The 14,899-nt window shown below is 45.6% G+C and overlaps 1 long non-coding RNA gene across 1 annotated transcript in view; it reads left to right on the forward strand.

Annotated features, from left to right (window-relative positions):
* LOC105853717 overlaps nt 1-13,838 on the forward strand; it is a 17,612-nt gene extending 3,774 nt beyond the window's left edge. The window contains exons 2-3 of the long non-coding RNA XR_001145502.1: nt 10,029-10,166; nt 13,479-13,838. This is a non-coding gene — a long non-coding RNA (uncharacterized LOC105853717). The remainder of the gene's footprint in view (nt 1-10,028; nt 10,167-13,478) is intronic.
* Nucleotides 13,839-14,899: the final 1,061 nt, after the last annotated feature.

Consider the following 14,899-nt stretch of genomic DNA (forward strand, 5'->3'; position numbering starts at 1 on the left):
GGGGCACACACACTTCCCTGAGAAAAACCAGCCCACGGGGAAAGATCAGTTTCTATAAGGGAAGGTCACAGACCCACGCGGTCAGATTTCAATGTGGTGATTTGGAAGGGAGGGCCCAGAGTGGTAAGGGGTGTGTGTGTGTTATTTTATATGCAAGAACTAGGGTACAGATTAGAGTTGGGGGGCGGGGGAGGTGAGAGGATTCACCAGAGACACAGTGGGGAGCAGAACTAGGAAGACTGACTGAAATACACTGCTAAGGGGAGCAGCAGGAGAGGTCTGAGACAGGAGAGGTCTGCTGGCCATGTGCGTCGCTCCCTGGCCGGGGATCGAACTTGCCGGGAGCGGCTGCAGCCAGCTTTGTAGCACTGTGCTTTAACTGGTTGCACCACGGGGAAGGGCCCCAAAGTGGTAATGTTCATCAGTGAAAGGTGCTGTCCTAGAAATGAGTGTGCAGTCAAGTTCTCCAAGTTTATCCTTGAAACTGACAGAACTCACATAGATGAGGCAGATGAATGTCCCTTGATGCCATTTAAAGTGCCACTGGTTTCCTTTAAACTTGCACTTTGTGGCAATGAATATGCAGAAGAATCCCCAAGCCCTGAAAAGAATTGGTGTGGGGCAGTCATTCTGATTCAAAAGCGTGTAGTATTTGTCTACAAACAGGCCTCCATGCCTGCAGCGCTTATAGACAAGCTTTGGAATCAGAAAACAGACTGTGTAGAGAATAGTCAAGCTCAGACCCACCGGAGCGCTGCCTTCAATCTGCGGCATCGGCCTCATGTTCACATGACTGAAGGAGATGATAGTGACACTACATAAGAAAATGACTAAAATAATGCTTCTGACACACCCTCCGTTGCGACTGGCTGGACGATTTCTAAGTGCGTTTTCATTTATTTACATGGTCATGGGTTGGAATTTCTCTTTTGCCTTTTTATCAACTCAACAGTATGTGTAGCAACATGCGTTTATCAGAAAATGCATTAATAAGTAACTTGAGGCCAAATATTGGAATGTTTCAAAAACATTTCTGCAATGTTCTAGCATTGAACTGGTTTTATAGAACATTGACCATTCTCCTTCCTTGCAATAATCTGTGTGTCCTGATAGAGGGGAACATTTTGCAACAATAGAAGTTAAAGTCTTGGAAATCCTATATTTAAATGAGACAGGGTAGTCTGTGAGCGTGCCTTTGGGAGACAGGGCTTTCTCAGGACTGGGCCGTGTCCTCAGGTATCTCGGGAATATTGACGTAGACTTCCCGGTCAGTTCTCTCCGGTCAGTTCCCAGCAGTACTGCCTTTGCTGCCCTGTGTTAAATGACCACCATGTCCAGGGACCAAGACATTGTTATGGCTATCTGGAGAAATAGTAGAAGAAATATAATTCCACAGACTATGCTAACATTTTAGAAAAAACTTTATTTTCCTTTATTTTAATTAACGGTGGCAAACAAACTAACTTACCAGCTAGGAATCAGGGAACCAGCAAGAGCTGCGAGAGCGTTTATACGCACACGCCGAGATGGCGCGGTAGGTCGCTCTGAAAAGGAGCGGAGGGAGGCCTGTGGAGGCGCGTCAACTGCATAGTCCCATGGACTTGGGGAGAAAACAAGGTTCCATCTCTAGTTGAAAAAGGAATTAGCCGTATGTGGGAATGTAAGTTAATCTGAAAAATGTTCTCCGCCTGAGCGTCCATTCATGGGTTCGGGTCACCTCATGCAAAGCTGCGTCCTTCGGTTCTTCCGATATGTCACTTCATCTGATGTTTCATTGAGTGCCATAGGGAGGATTTGGGGTCAAACGCCGCTGCTTGAAACTAATTCTAAGCGTCAAGGTAGGACTTTGTCTCTGGAACACAACATAATATGAGGAAATGACCCAAATCTTTTATTTTATTTTTTATCATTCTTCTTTTTGTGCATTTTTTCATCTCAGTTGTCTCTGGTTTATAGTTGTTCTTTGTTTCATTTTTACTTTACTACATTTGCTTCTGTTTTTTTCCCCCTGACCCTTTACACTCCCGCCATGAGTGAAACCATCTGTTTTGTTTGTTTTCTTAAGATTGAAGTATGCATACAGAATTGGGGTACAGGCCGGAGGTGCAGGGGCAGTGACAGGATTCACCAGAGACAGAGTGGGGAGCAGGACAGGTGGATGGGTAGAGTACACTGCTGAGGGGAGCAGCGGGCCAGACAGGAGAGGTCCGCTGCGCCCTGGGGGTCAGCTCCTGGCCAGGGGTTGAACTCTCACTGAAGTGACTGGCGTGCTGTGCTGTAGCCTGTCCGGAGGGCCCCAGCCTTTTCTTGCCTACTCGTAAGAGCAGAGAGAAAGATGAAGCACTTCCCCTCCCAGTTCGAGGGCTGCCAAGTAACGAATAATACAATTTTAGAAACCCAGGCGTCCACTGCAGTTACAATTGTGACCATATTTAAAAATTATCAGTACTCCTTAGCAGACGTGACAATAGTCTTCAAAAACAGTTTTCTAATTGAAAACATACACGAAATAAAACTATTTTTGATCATTATGATGGGGCCATGCATAGCGTCTCACAATTGCACTTCCTTCGAAAATGATGTCTCCTGAAGCAGAACGGAGCTGGAAGAGGCTGCTGGAAGTGACACGAAACCATAACATTCGGAGCCCCCCAGAAAACTGCCTTGATATGTTCCCCAGCAGCGTGAGCCGGAACTGACACGGTAAGCCCAGGGGGCCATCAGCAGGGGCCGTCCACGTGGCACGCAGACTTCAAGCATTTACGCACAGATGCTTGCTTTAGGGTCCACTTGAAGAGTGTAGTGGAGGGCAAGTGTGGCTTAGAACTAGACCTTCACACCAGAGCAGGGCCCGAGACCTGAAGTATTGATATTTAGTAAAATCAGAGACGACCAGGTTAAAATTGTTTGAATGAATAATCGTAAAGCACAACTTTTTTTTGGTGCAAAGGTTAAAAGCGGACACTTTAGAACACTGTAATTTATTCAGTGCCGGGTGATCTGAGCTTCCCTGAAAAGTCCTGATATCATCTCAGTCCAGCAACCTCCTCAGATGTCAGCAGCCCTTTCACCCTGGTGATTCACACACTCTTCTCCGTCCCAAGCCACACAGGTGCCACGCAGGAGTCAGCCTCCGCACTTCGTTTCACCAGCATGGAGCTCCGCGACTTGGGCAACCTTTTGTATGCCAGTGTTGATTGCTTAGGACTTGGTTTAGAGCTGCGCCAGGTTAGGGCTTCCTTGCCCCCTCTCTCTGTGCATTTAAGTTAGCCAACCGTGACCTTACCCCAGATTGTCATTTGGAAAATTAAGAAAATGAGGCCCAAAGGAATGTGATTTTCATTGTGTCGCTTATTTATCACACAAGTGACATAGGTCCAGAGCTCTTCAACCTCCACCGTGAAAAAAACGAAAACAGAAGCTGCAACTCAATTTAGGTTGTTTTTCTCTGAGTCTAAAGGAAAGACCTAATGTTTTCTGTCATTTCCCACTTCATCCAACCAATCCAACCAGAGGGTTCTGACTGCAGCGACCCTGCTGAGCACAAGAGTCGTGAGGGCCTGTGCCCACGGGACAGGCCCAGGCAGCAATTCAAGAACTAGCAAGGGCCTCAGAGACAAAATCAGAGGAAGCAGAACTCCTTGGCTCATGGAAGATTAACATGACAGAGAAGCCAGTCGTAGTCGCTGGAATAAGTAACGCTTCTTGCTCCTATGAACACATGCAAAGTGGCGTGGTGAACGTTGCATTTATCCAAACTGAGTAACACTCATATGATCTGTTAGAAGGAATGACAACCCCTAAGACTTTCACAGTGTTTTAATCAGATGTGTAGATGTTAAGAAGGCCTAAGTCAGGAACAGTGTGTTAGAATGCTAGGTCTGTCCATAAGGAAATATGCTAAAGTTACTTAAAATGCCTAACCCTCTGTGCACTCATCTCTAAGACCTGAGATATTTCACCCAGTGAGAGGACATATAGAGCACTAAAACCAGAGACAGACCATGTCAATGAATATTGCTATTTTTTATTTACACAAAGCTGACAAAGCCATCATTGTGTTTTAATTTGGTTTGTTTTATAGTTATAGATCACAGAAAAAGAATACATTAGAAATATTGGGTATAGCAGCAATTATTGTGGAAATGCTAAAAAAAAATAATTATTGGGTTAAAATGATCACAGTTGAAGTACTTGTCCAAAGACAGCAATCCTCAGTTTTTCATAACCTCAGGAAGGAATAAATGAATCTCAGGTAATCTAATTCCTTCAATATCAGTATCTCCAGGTGATTCATTGTAAACCCTTATTTTCTCAACATTTCAAGGGCACATCAGTAGTCATTAGAGATAATTGGTAACATTGCTTCATGAGCCTTTGTCAAAAATTTAATTCTCCATCTCAGAAAATTTGCCCCAGATCAAGAATGTCTTACTGACATTTACATTTTATCCCCAGCCTGGTATCTGGGATTGATTCTCAGGTCCTGCTAACAATTTTGTTCCTCTCATAACAGTAACAGGATTTCCCCAACTGAGACCACATCTTACATTAATTCTCAGATATAGAACTCATGAAGGAAGGCGAGGAAGAGAGTTTTATTTTTTTTAATGTATACAAGAACTGGGGTACAGGCCAGAAGTGTAGGGGGTAAGAGGATTCACCAGAGACTGAGCAGAACAGGGAGACTGACAAAGTACATTGCTGAGGGGAGCAGCGGGGAGACAGGACAGGTCTGCTGTGCCCTGTGGGTCACTCCCTCAGCAGGGATCGAACTCATGCTATCGTGGCTGCGGACAGCTTCGTAGTGCTGTGCTTTACCCCTTGACCACCAGGGAGGCCCAGAAGAGCATTTTAAATCAAATTGGTATGTTATCTTCCATTTGAGAATTGTTTCTTTCCTGTATTTGAACAAATATTAGAGCTTGAAGGTACATTGAGCCCAGCGTTAATAGAGTGAACTGAGGAGTGTCCATTGCGGACAGACTGTTAGATGCACACTCAATTTCCTCCTTTTGCTCTGAAATACATTTATATTTCCAAAGTTGAGATATTCCTCAGGACATTCATAGAGCAACCATGGAAATTCTACTGCAAGTCTCTATTCAGTACAAAAATCTTGTTCTAACAGTAGAGCAGAGGTTGGTGATGGCTGTTTCAGCGGTAGACACCCAGAATACCTGTTAGGGAGAGTTCTAGAGAATTCAGGGCATAGTCAAATAGACTAAGATATTAGTTGTTCATCTTTGTGTAGTCAAATAACCATCTTATGAGTGTTTGTTTCTTTTTTTCAGTTTCTCAAAAATTACTTTCTAAATCAAAAAGCCATCTAAGGGAAAATTAAAGCTCTTATCTAAACTGCTTCCTTTATAGTTTTTTTTTTCTTTTCTTTTTAGGAAGATTCTGTGTTGAGTAAACAAAGAGTAGATTTGCAAAGGAGTAGGAGTAGGTGAGAGGAACTCGTGAAGAGGCAGGGGTTATACTCAGCCCTTACACAGTCAGGACATGTTTGCACAGGCCAGCTAACTAGGTGGGAACATGAGTCATCACCGCTTTTAAAAAGGATGAAAGACGCATAATTGTGCTACTCAAAAAAGGGGAAAATATTCAATAAGTGAAAATAGACTAGATGGCTAGATAGATAATGGATGGATGACAGGAAGATGGATGGATCGGATAGATACATGATACATAGATTAATTAATTGGTAGATATAGATAGATGATAGATAGATAAAAAACGGATATTCATGTGTGGAAATTTATCTATTTAGAATTTACTTTCAAGTACCAACCTATCATTTGGAATGAAGCATGTGTCTCCCCTTAGAAAATCTATACATTATTTTAAAGATAGAAACATTTTTCTTGTTACCCGTAGCAATAAGGAATTTTTATAATGTACTCTTAGTATACATATATCTTTGACTCACATTTTTTTTATTTTAGGCACATAAACTCAAAATGATAACAACATACACATGGAGAGAGGTGCTTGAAAGAAAAACCCGCTCCTCTACAATGCTGAATTTGAGCTCAGGGCGTCCCTGGTGGCACCATGGGTTAAAGTGCGGGCTCTGAAGCTGGCTGCAGCCACTGCAGCAGAGGTCCAACCCCAGCCAGGCGGTGACCCACCTGTCCCTGCAGACCTCTGTGACCCGCCCGCTGCTCCCCTGCAGTGCGCTTTAGTCAACCTGCCTGTTCTGCTCCCCACTCTGTCTCTGGCGACTCCTCTCACTCCTCTGCACCTCTAGCCTGTACTCCAGTTCTTGCCCATCACTGAGAACCCCATTTGGAGAAAACAAATGAAAGAGGGAAGATCATTTTTAGAGGGATTATTAAGTTCTAACAATTCAACACTTTGCTTAAAAAATATCAGAGGGTGGGCCCTCCCCTCCCTGGTGGTGCAGCGGGTTAAAGCACAGCACTAAGAAGCTAAAGCCACTTCCGCATGAGTTTGATCCCCGCCTGCCCCGGAGGTGACCACAGGGCACAGCAGACCTCTCCTGACCCGCCCGCTGCTCCCCTCAGCAGTGTGCTTCGTTGATCTGCCTGTTCTGCTCCCCACTCTGTCTCTGGTGAAGCCTCTTGCCGCCCCTGAGCCTCTGGCCTGTACCCCAGTTCTGTATGTACAAATAAATAAAAATCTTAAATATATATATATATATATCAGAGGGAAAAGAAAAACACATTGCTCCAGGATTATAGGGTAACTGAGAAACAGCCAGCTGGTGTGTTAAACAGGTGGGCGACATGCCTGTCGGGGGTGGGCCTGAGGCCACATGAAGCCAGGGTGGCAGGATGGCACCATTTCCGCTGCTCTTCGGCTGGAGCTCAGGGTCCAAGCCCTGCCTGCTGTGGGAGTCAGGGCTGTTTGCCTCAGGACTTTGCTCACATGGCTGATGAGCCGGCGCTGAAGCAGCTGCAGCCGGCTTGCAGTGGGGCGTCCTAACCCGTTTGCTTCTTTTAGCAAAGATTTAAACTGAAGAAAAATGAAGGACAGAGTCAACTAATTTTGACCTCTTATGTTCCCCTCACTGTTCCCTAAGACATTTCCAATACCTGGCGAGACCGTGAATGACAAGAGGGTGTTTCCCAGAAAACAGAAAAAAGCAGGCCCCGCTGCGCGCCAGGCCAAGCCCCCAGGGTCCGTCCATTTTCCAAGTTAGCTACTTCCACCCGCAGCGACCTGCCTGCCTGAGCGGCCGGCATGTCGCGTGAGCCCAGGGGGCGCCTCAACAAAACCATTCTGGGTGGGCACAGTTCAGCTGAGGAAAGTGAAGGGGGCGATCAGAACAGTTGAGGCTGGCCCCTCCCGCCCGGCCGCGTTGGTGACAGTCTCTGCAGTCGCAGCCTTGTCATGGCCCCGCGGTGGCTCGCCGGGACAGAAGCCCTCCCCGCCGCACGGAGCCCGGAACCTGCGCTGCGCCTCAGCTGGCACCCTGAGTGGGGCGGCAGAGCCCCTAATGCACCCCTCAGTCAGGGGCAAAGGGCCGGACCCCCTGGAGCCAGTCAAGACCACAACTGCCTCAGCTGGCCCCTCAGTTAAGAACGGTTTGTTTATATGTCCTGTGTTCTTAACTACCGATGTATAAACGGTGTATTTTTGACCACATACTATTGGTTTACAGCACAGTATGTGATTAGGGAACAGGCTCAGCCTCTTCGGGTGCACATCACCACAGGGGGCCGAGCTCGGAGCCCTCATGGTCCACCCCAGCCCAAGGGCCCCTCCCCCTTCCATCCCCGGGTGTCGGGGTCCTTCCTTTCTGTGGCCCCAATTCTGCAATAAGATGTCTAGAATTTGTTTTGCTTCAGTTTGCCCAGGCTGGGCTTTGTTTCTTTATATTCCACATAGGCATCAAATCTCCCCATTGCTTTCCTCCTTCTGATTTAATTGGCTCAGCATAATCCCTTGCATTTCACCCACAGTGATGCAAATGCAAGATTTCACATGATTTTACAGCTGAGCCGTGGCCGCCCTGCGTGTGTGTGGCGCCTTTTCTCACTCCACTCACCTGTCCTTGAGCTCTTAGGTCGTGTCCGTAACTTGGCTACGGTGCCCCAGAGACACGAACCCTTTCAATTTAGTGTCTGTGCAGTGGCTGAATCATAGGGCAGAACTGTTGTTACTATTTTGACAAATATCCTACCAGGATGAAGGTTTTATCTGAACAACTGCCAGTAATTGAAGACCGTGTCCCAGCGCTCAGCCGACTCGCAAGCTGGGCGGTATCTGCTACCTAATCCTTTGCAGAAAAACTCTGCCTGTCTGCCGGAAGGTCCAGACCCTGTTTCATGGCCACACTGACCCTTCTGGTCCCTGTGGAAAGGCTTGCGGGGGCCTGGGGAGGAACCCCAGGAGCGGCAGCAGCCCCAGCTTCGAGGCAGAAAATCACAGCCTCAACTTCACGCGAGGCCACTGCTCTGCTTACCCTGGTATTTCCTGTTTCCTCACAGAAGAGGCCGTCGTCGGCTGCCAATGCCCAAGCTTCAGCCTCAGGAAGGGGCGCTCGCTAGCTGCCTTAGCCCCTGGGAGGAAGCCTGGCCCCAAGCTCGCTGCTCGGGCCACTCCTCCAACCAGTCCTGCTCAGTGTCTCGGGCTGCTCTCTACAGTTACCAGTCCCTGCCTAATGCCCTGATGGCACTGGCACTCTGGTTTCTATTCCAGAGAAGGTCGACTCTGACCGTCACCTGCCCAACTGGTTTGAGGCTCATTAAGAGCCCGCTGCAGTCTGGCGACTGGAGCTCAGGCCTGAGCTGGCTTCTCCTTGTCTGTGAAAGGCCCATTCACGGGCCGGCGCCAGGGAGCATAAGCACCGCTGGGAGCCTCCAGCTAAAAACACGGCCTCTGCTCTCCCGCTAGAGTCTGAACAAGGTAGAAGAGCCACGCTTCCGGGGTGCAAGGTCCCCCAGTACCCATCCCACACACTCCTGTGTCACACCAGGCGGCCAGGCGGATCTCTCCCGCTGGGTCAGCCTCACCAGCTGCGGGAGAGAAGCTGCTTCCACCGGGTGGCTCTCAGCGGGTCAGTGGCTCCACAGCCTTCCTGTGACCCCGTAGAGAAGGACCCGATGGCACCTGTTTCTTCCCTTTTAAAGGCAGCTCTGGGCGCAGCATTGCTAGGGAAGCCAGTGGGGTATTTTTATCTTTTTGACCCGAAGATGTAAAACTCACGGGTCACATGATTGACTTGCCAGGTTTTCTGTTTCCGTGTTTGCTTTCAAGCCAGAGCCAGCAGAACGTTCTGGTAATAGGGGTCCGTGCTGGTGGCAGAGGGGAGCCCCCCGCTTCTAGGCTGGACGCGTCCAGGCACCCGGGGCAAGATGCTCTGGTGTTTGTGTGTCGGGGAGGTGAGTTAGGCACTTGGGAAGACGCGCAATTTGCCCTGTGGTGCCCATTACTTTTTAATGTTCTCTTTATTTTGATCAAGCCAAAACCTCTTTGATGCACATCAACAACAAAAGGACATCAACTTCATATTATATAATCCTAATTAAACATAGTTAATTGAAAAGCCTACCCAAGTTTTTATTTGGCAGTGTTTACGACCAGAGCTTTCTAATTAAGTAGAATTTCCAAGGGATATTGATAATAGCGTTTGGTTAAAATTGAGAGCAAAGTCTCTTTACCTCAAGGGAGTGAAAGCAGTACATGGAGACCATATTTCTTTTTCATTAAAGAACAATCGGGTAGCAGCTGCCCCTCCGAATGTGCGGTGTGACGGTACTGGTGTAGGGAAGCAAGGGGCTGAGCCAGGCAGGGTGGGGAGTGGATGGTTTGTGGAGAACTGGCTGGTTCAGTTCTTCTGCAAAGCCCTTCATTGCTCCAAATGTTTTCAGCTGACTCCGAAACTGCACCAACAAATGGAACTCAGAAGTTCAAGAGAAAAGTTTGCCAGCAGTCAGCACTGGGCTGCAGTGCTTTCTTCCCTGCGTCTGCTAGCTTTTTATGCATGCTTCTCTAATTGAAGAATTAATTAAAGTAAGCAAGCAGCCCAAAAGGAGATCAATCCTGCTTTTTTTCAGGGTCCTTTGGGAGGATGAGGATGTGTCTTTCTCCCTCACATCATCCTGTCTTCCTCACGTCACATCTCACCTAGGGGAGCCAAGCATTCTCTTGTGCCAACTTTGCCTTCTGAATGCAAAAAGCAAGCACTGAAAATGGTAAGTGACATAATCATGATAAACCGCGGTAGGTGAAGAGGGGACAGTGGACATCTCTCCCGGAGGCCTGAGAATGGGGGAGGGGAGGAAGACTGCCTTGCAAAAACTTGTCAAGCCTTAGAGTTCCCAGTTGCTTTGAAATGCAGTCAAGACAGTTTCCATTCATTGAAAAAACTACAAACTGTCTCCTAATTTTCAAGTGTTGATTGGGATAAACAAATGGGTCCCTTACAGTGCTGTGATTTAAAATGAAATTACATAACTGGTAATGTCACAAAATCACCTAAGCTAAAGATTATTTTATTTCCCTCACTGTCCTTCAGTTTGTTTTGAGAGGAGCCTCTAAACATTAAACATTGTTATTTGTATTCAGTATCAAAAATTCTTGCTCAAATTTCATGCATGATAGAGTGGGGTCTGGTAGTAAAATAAAAACTATATGGTAGTCTATTTGGTGAATGTTATACCCTATCAAAATATAATAAATTTATCCTTTCTTCTATTACAAAGAAAAGGAGAGGATCTTTGCGCTTCATGCTGTAACTATGGAAACAGCACAGTCTTAACAACAATAGCAAACATTATCAGAATATGAAGTGAATCTTGCACTCTTTATCTCCAAACATAACAGCCACTTTACAACTTACTGAGTGTTTGCCAAAAAGGCTACTAGATAAACATCAATAATTGAATTCAATAATGTCCTTGGCATTATTCGGCACTGGGGACACGGCGTGCATTCATGAGGATGAGAATGTAAGTTTGGACAGACCGACGCCTATTGAAATTGATAGCCATTTCAGATATTTTTCAATATAGCAAGTACATGTAATAACATTTCCCCTAAGAGAGGCTTATTTCCAAGTATGTTGATTCTGTCCATTGCTATGGCACAGTGGCCTTCAGGCAGGCTTCTTATTACATTACTTATGTGTACCTGGTTATGAACGGACTGGATATTTAAAAGGACAAAAACCAGAAAACTTCAGAATGTTTACTTACCATACAGCTAATTTCACCCAGTTCACTAAAATGCAACATTGAGTATTTGTATAATTTTTATGACAGTGACTTTTAAAAGATAAGGAGGTAACATTCTCTTAAGATGGAATAGACACATCCATTCGGCACTCATGCAAGCACAAGAGGCTGTACTTTCTGTAAATTTGTTGTGACATGGAGGCTCTCATTCAAAGACGGGGTGCCCCTAAGTAGAGAAACAAGTTAATAGAGCGAGTCAATGTTATTTTAAGTATAAAATTTAGCATCAGGTCAGAATAAAATTTAGCTTCATTAAACTGTTGATGTCAAACTGAGGTTAGAGATGGTCTATTTTTATGTCGCCTTTGTTCTAGAATCAAATACATCATTTTTTCCCTAGTTCAAGCTTTTACATTTGAGTACATGTTCTTATACATAATAATTGCAATTCAATTACTCAAGATACTCTGCATAAGTTATCTAACATAAATAACATTTATTTTTGTCTATTCTTTTCTGATGAACCATACATTATGCTAATAAAATTGAGAAGCAGTACCATAAGTAATTACTTCTGAGATTCAGAGAAAGGGCTGTTTTAATTAAAACAATAATAAATACTAATGGATTGCTATTTGCTATGATGCCTTTACTAAGCGTCCCCCTGGCCACGAGGAAGGCATTTGAAAAAGCATATTACTGCTTCAAATTAATTTGACTAATAAGTCTAGAAGAAAAATAACACCAGTGGAAGGAAGATTAAGAAAGAGGTATAGGATGTTGTTACAGGAACAACAGCTGGCACTATCATTCACTGCCCAAGAAATACCTGTCTGTGCCAGTTGTGTGCCCAGATAACACGCCTCCAGTGGACAGCCACCGCCAACCACAAAGCGTGGCCTCTCTGGATTCAGGTTCTTAGCGGGGATCATGATATCACCCTGGACAAGAGTCTCATTCCAGGCACTGCCTCCTTCCAGGACGAGGTGGCCCTGGCGGGGAGATAGGTAAGATGGGAGGAGACAGAGGGAAACACGACTCCCCAGCCATGGCCTTCTGGGGCCCCCAGAAACCAGGCGTGAGGTCTGGAATGGCTTCTCCACAGTCTCCGGATGAAGCCACGCTCGGCAACATCTGGATTTCAGACTTCCAGCCTCTGTCTGTGCGAGAAGACTCTCGCGTTGTTATAAGCCACCAAGTGTGTAATGGTTTGTAACGGTGCCGGGAAACTAGAACAGGACTCAGCCAGTTAGCATTTAGACTCAGCCCGACTTGCAGCAGATTTCCGAAGAGGAACACACAGGAGCTGGCATAAATGTGATAATTAGGAATCTCCCCCGACTTCACACTCATTCACAAATTTCATGGGCTCTCTGTATTCCAAAACTCTTTGCATTTCCTACGCAGGGGAAATCTTTAAAGACTGAATAAGTTCCTCAAACCTCAGGAGAAGAATGGAGCTATATTTTAAACTGGGGTTAGTAGAAGACACAAGTTTCCTTTGTGGAGTACTTATGTCTGGATCTTAACATCACATAGTTTATTCGTATCCACAGGTGTGTACTCTCTGGTATTTCAAAAGCAAGCTCAATATTGACCACTTTCTTGTGGTTGCTCGGTAAACTCTTCCAGAAATTCTGTGTGTTACTGCATGTTTGCTATCTAATATTTCTAGAAGTTAAAAAAAAAAAATAGACCACCCCAACAGGGACCACAGGTGTCCCTGTGACTGTAAGTCTCTTCTTAACAGAGATAGGAATTATAATAATAAAATGGATATTATATTGTAATGTAGCTGGGAATCAGAGACTCTCAAGGCCCCACAGAGTCTTGTCTGTTTTAAGTTAACTAATTCTTTTTCTTGCATCATTATAACCCCACAATGCTCCCTCTGTCACCGTATCATGTGTGAACCATGTATATGTACGAGAGATGGACGGGTAGACCTCAGAAAGCAATTTTAAAAACTGGGTCTGTATAGACTGGGAACAAACAACTATCCTGTTTCTATACATTTACTTTTTTGGTCCTGCTTATCTCTCCCCTGAAGGCACACACGTATCATTTAATGATGAATCAACTCCTAGTACATTATAGTCTCTAGGTGAATGTAGGACGCATGAAGGAACAACTCTCCAATCCAAATTAATTTATGAAGTGTTTACTGAGTAGTTTCTGGACATCAGACATGCTGTCTGGTGGTGCTTGGAGCCAGAGCTACCATGAGAACATGAAGACACTGAGATCCAGCCCCAACTCCAGAGCGCAGGACAGCCTCCTGACCAGCCTCCTGACTGACACCGCCGATCATGGAATCATTTATTTTTCCAGGTCAGTTAAGGAGCAATTGACAACAACTGCATCTGTTTAGGATCTACAATGTGGCGATCTGATTTCACATCTATACATAGTGACGACTGTTACCGTCCAACAATAACTACTTCATCTCACTGGTATCTCTCGTTGTGGACAATGAAGAGTCTTTAAGATCTACGGGCAAATTCCAAGCACACGATTTGGTGTCGTCAGCCCCACGCAGACCTTCTATCACAGGACTGAAAGAGGGGACAGTTCGCCCAGCATCTGTCCAGATCCCAGCCCCTGGCAGACAGCTGTCTATGCTGTTTTCACGAGTTAGGCTTAAAAAGGAGTCTACTTGTGGCCCTCCCTGGTGGCGCAACGGGTTAAGCACAGCGCTAAGAAGCTTAAGCCACTTCTGCATGAGTTCGATCCCCGCCTGCCCTGGAGGTGACCACATGGCGCTGCAGACCTCTCCCGCCTGCTACTCCCCTCAGCAGTGTACTTCGTCAATCTGCCTGTTCTGCTCCCTGCTCTGTCTCTGGTGAATCCACTCACCCTCCGCATCTCTGGCCTGTACCCCAGTTCTGTATGAATAAATAATAAATCTTTTTTTTTTTTAAAGGAGTCTACTTATAAGTGAGATCACACAATATTTTCTTTCTGTTTCTGGTTTATTTCATGTAGCTTAATGCCCCCCAGGACCATTTACCTGTTGCAAATGGTAGAATATCCACCTTGTAAATGGCGCGTGCTAGCCTTTGGTGTGCACATCCCATTATTCTCGTGTTGATGGGCATGGAGCCTTGGACATCTCTGATTCCTTTCCCAGAGGTTGCTATGATATCCATTGTATTGTAAGAATTCCTTTATAGGAATTCTTGGAACAATGGCCTCCTTGGAACAATGAGGACGGGGTTTGTATTCCTGTTTGTATTCTGCTTTGTCCTGTATCTAACAATTTCAAGTTGAACAACTTCACCTTTCTCTCCTGCTTCAAGCCTGTATCTATATTTTTAGTGACATCACTATAATTTGGCTCAGGTTAGTTAAAACATTCATAATAATGCCCTACTTCCTTAAGCTTCCAACTCATAGCTGACTACTCCCCTATCCAGATTTTAAGTAAATATCTGGCAGTCACACTTCAAATTGAGACACTATTGTCGGTAAAAGTCTATGTGCTCCTTCATTTTTTGGCTACAGAGTTCCTGGACTTTAAATCTTTATTTCTGTCAGGCAGTGAGTGTGTGTGTGGTGGCCATGCGCAATCCAGAGGCTACACGGTGGGTCTCTGGCATCTGAGGGGTAGAGTGGGTTATCTGGGGCAAAATGCACTGGTCTTTAACTTGGGTACTGAGTGGAAGCAGCACGGGCGTTACCCGGGCTGGTGAGATCTGACCTGAAGAAACCAGCTCTGGGATACTTCATCTACTTGGGAAACATCAAAAGAG

This window comes from Condylura cristata, unplaced genomic scaffold (genome assembly GCF_000260355.1).
Source record: "Condylura cristata isolate star-nosed mole 26May11 unplaced genomic scaffold, ConCri1.0 scaffold00016, whole genome shotgun sequence".
In the NCBI taxonomy this organism is placed as follows: Eukaryota; Metazoa; Chordata; class Mammalia; order Eulipotyphla; family Talpidae; genus Condylura; species Condylura cristata.